We start from the raw sequence: 4,106 nt of genomic DNA, 5'->3' as shown, positions 1-4,106 counted from the left end.
AATAACTAAAATATGGAGAAAAAAACAGCCACCATAACAAAATGCATAAAAAATAAGCTTTGGGCACTAAATATTTTTATGTGTTTCCTTCCCATTTTTTGAGAAGCAGTTATAGCTAATTATTTTTTCCTTCAAAATAAATGTGTGATCGTTAAAAGGGCCACCTTCCCACAAAGTGACCAGGGGAGGGAGTAATGGGAACAGAGCTGTCAAGGGCCCCAACCCAGTGTGGTGGGATGTTTCCCAGAACTGATGCTCCTTCTTCAGTCTCTAAGATGGCTTTGATTTTTTTTTGTTAGTTTGAAGACAGTTTAAGTCTCAATGATAGTTAAATTTAGAGAAACACTCTGCTTGACTGACATGCCAAATCTTTCTTTTTTTCTTCTACTTTTCTTTTTTTAGGTGAGGCAACCTTTGGTTGACCTCACAGATTTCAAGGATCTTGTCAGCTTACAATCCCTTATGTATATATTTTTATATTCTTTCCACCTACAGCACCTGGTCTTCCTAGGTGGTCTCCCATTCAAGTACTAACCAGGCTCGACCCTGCTTAGCTTCCAAGATCAGACGGGATCGGGCTTGTTCAGGGTGGCATGGCCGTAGACCCAAATCTTTGTGTTGACTGCTGAAGCTGGTTCAGATTAATGATCTAAGATCCCTGTGAGAAGAGCACACAGTGATAAACTAAACGTTCACTTTAAGCAGGGTATTCTTTTAGGCTCCGTAGAGTTTGTAGAGAGATTCCTGCTTAACACATTAGGTGTTGAGATGATTGAGAATAATGCTTGTTTCCGCATTAACTTTCTTCCTACATCTGTGAGATGTCTGGAGGACATTTGAGATGCTTGAGGAGAGCCAATGCACAATTTCGTTTTGTTTTATTCTATGTAGGGAAATTATAGTCTCTTTAATCCTCCATTATTCAGATTCTAGAGATAAAGGCTTGAATGATAGCAATTTAGTTATCACATTCTATTTCCAGCAGAATTGTTTGTAGTGTAGCTCAAAATATCTATCTTCTTAATTTTAACTGGTTTTGCCAGTTGCCAGTTAAACCAGATTGCAAGTGAAAATGAATATCATCAACACACTTAAATATTTCTGTGCACCATACAAAGCAGACTGTAGATGATTACAGACTACTGGAAAATGTGTTTCCACAGAAACTTTCTTAGAAACTGCTCGGAGTGTGTTAGACTTAAAAATCACTTATAGATGTGTGCTCAACATTTTAGTAAATTTTTGAAAAATTACTTTTACTTTAAAAGTATATTATGTTGAGGACGGTGAAACTACTCTGTATGGTACTGTAGTGGAGGCTACATGTCATTTTATGTTTGTCCAAACCCACCGAATGTGAGCCACTGTTCGCTATAGACTCTGGGTGACGATGACATGTCAATGTCTCCCGATGTGGATGGTGGGGGAGTCTGTGCATGTTGGGGGCAAGGGTTAGATGGGAAATCTCTGTATCTTCCTGTCAATTTTGCTGTGACATAAAACTGCTCAAAAAGATGAAGTCTATTAAAATAAAAAAAATATGTATCAAAGAGAGACTAATATTCTCTAAGGCAACGATTCCTCTGTTCTCCTGTAGTTTAAATATGGTACATGGAACATTCATGTTGTACACAGATAACTCTGAGTAGCTGTGTGTGATAACTTTAAACACTTCGAATTATCATGACGCTGCTGATGACCCCTACTTGGTCTCCCTAAGCACATGCCCAAGTTTATCCCTTCATTATTTTTCTCCTGGATTGTCATTATTGCCAAATAGGCCTCTCTCTTTCCACTAGCTCTCTCATAATGAACTTAGAATGGTCTCTCTAAAATGGTTCTAAGGGCACACTTCCTTTTTAGAGATCTCTAAGACTCACGAACTGCAGAAACAAGTCAGACCACTCGGCCTACATGTAGGTGTCCAGTACCACAAGTCTCTCTCAAAGTGTCTTGTCTTTGGATCACCCTCTACCCCTTTCTCTGCTAACAAATCCACACACCAGCTATACCTTAATACATATTGCAAATGCTGGCTTCACCTCCAGCTCTATCCTTTTGCTCATCTTGTTCTTTTTTCCAGAATGCTCTTTTGATCCACATTCCTGCATGTTAATGTTTTATCATTCAGCATCCTTGTAAATGATACCCATTCCAAAAAGCCTTCTCAGACATCTCCCTTGCCCCATTATCCCTCCTAACCCATGCCAGATTAGCCTTGACACTGTACTTCTCCAAGAATGACATTTACTCTCTGCATAGTGTGGCTACCCACTGATCAGAACCCATCAGTTGATGAACATCCAGTATGTTCTGACCAATGGCCAGCCTGCAGTCTTTAAGATCTCTCAGTTGGTTTTTCTCATCTTTTAGGAAGAGTTCACAGACTTCTCTCTAAATAATATACTCCTCCTTTGTGGTGCCACAGGACCCGCGTGTGTCTCTATCATTGAGCTAATTACATTGTGCTAGAATCAAACTCTGCTTTGATTTCCATGCTCTGCCGGGGAACATGTCTGGCATATATAGATGTTCTGTGAAATCTTGCTGGTTGAACTCACTGAATTAAAAAAAAAAATGAATGGAGGCCAAAGACCAATTTTAATTATCTTCCCATAAGTGTTTATAGTAACTACATCCATAAAGTGCTTGAAAACATGTGCCGAATGAAACCAGAGCCCTTGCTCTCCAATAAAATCTTAAAATTTATCATTTAATAATATCAGTGATGTTGATGATGATGATGATGGCGATAATGATGATACTTTCAAAGAATTATACCGGAGCACTCACTCTGTGATTGGCACTGTGTCAAGTTCTTTATAAGTGCTTATTTAATCCTCACGTCTACCCTTTGAGGTGGTTCTATCATTTTTCCTGACTTGTAGGTGAGAACGGAAGCCCAGAGAGATTAAGTAAATTGTCTAAATCCAGGCACCTTGTCAGTGCCTGGCCAGGCTTTTATTCTGGGCAGTTTGACTCCAAATCCATTGTTCTCTTGCTCGGAACTTATTTTTGATGAAAGCACATTTCGTTCTAATAAATCTATGACATATATGCATTGCTTTCTCTTCCCAACCACCTGTCTTTTTCATTAACCACTGATACTTTGGCTCTGCCCCCATTTCCCTGTAGAACAATTTCAATCAAAAGCTTGTAAATAAACCTTAGCACCAACACCCATCACTGAAATCCTCTAAGACCCACAATGTTGCCCACGCGTTTAACTATTTCTTTCCTGCCTTCCATGAAATAACACTTTCTTATCTCTGTATCTGTGTTTGCCCCTTCATGGTTTCCCCGCCAGAAATAACTCCTAAAAGTCTGTGCCTCTTTCCACCTTCCCTGGGCCACTCAGCTTCTCAGTGGCCTCTTTATTCCTTAGATATTTGCTGCCACCAATACTCCAGTACCTTTTCCTCTCATTCTAGTTTCTCACCCACATGTCAGTTCAAAGTCTCCAAAATAGATGTTGGCTTTCCTTTCATCATTTAAAGAAAAAAAGCACCTAAAGAGTGAGTATCTCTCCTGTCTTTAATCATATTCTCAAATATTGATCCCTTCAATTATATTAGTAACACAACTGGCCAGTCCAGAGTCCCAGTTTACATGGCGGTTCCATTTTTCACTGTTGCTTAATGGAAGCTAGCCTGGTTTTGAACATCGTCCTTGAAAATCTGGTTTATGTTTGTTCTGTTAAGAGGTAGGTTAGCAAGAGGATACCTGTTTTCAGCCTATGGATCAGTCCCCAGCACCTGAAAGTAGCCAACATCTTATAAAGTCTCTTGGAAGGTGGCCCAATGACCCAGTCTCTCTGTAAACTTCTACCTGGTGTGTGGGGCTGTTATTATTAGTAACCCATGTTTATGCATTTCTATCTCCATTCGACCTCGATATCCTTAAATAATAGGGGTGCAGTTCTCTTGTGGGTTATTCTCCTCTCTGAATTTGATTCTCACATACAGTGCCCAGAACATACTAAGAATGGGAAATTTGGGGTTTTGCTAACTAAGTGAATTTGGGGAGGAAGGAAGTGGAGTTCAGTTTCACATGCTGAATTCTCGAAGGTAGAACTAAGTTACTCTAGTAAGAAATATGCTTTACTT

At 39.5% G+C, this 4,106-nt stretch overlaps 1 pseudogene; it reads right to left on the bottom strand.

The window, feature by feature from the left end:
- Nucleotides 1-486: 486 nt before the first annotated feature.
- LOC111740352 lies at nt 487-605 on the bottom strand (annotated as a pseudogene).
- Nucleotides 606-4,106: the final 3,501 nt, after the last annotated feature.

This window comes from Pteropus vampyrus, unplaced genomic scaffold (assembly GCF_000151845.1).
Source record: "Pteropus vampyrus isolate Shadow unplaced genomic scaffold, Pvam_2.0 Scaffold62, whole genome shotgun sequence".
In the NCBI taxonomy this organism is placed as follows: Eukaryota; Metazoa; Chordata; class Mammalia; order Chiroptera; family Pteropodidae; genus Pteropus; species Pteropus vampyrus.
Note: the sequence above shows the minus strand (reverse complement) of the source record. Positions and strands in the feature narration are given on the sequence as shown.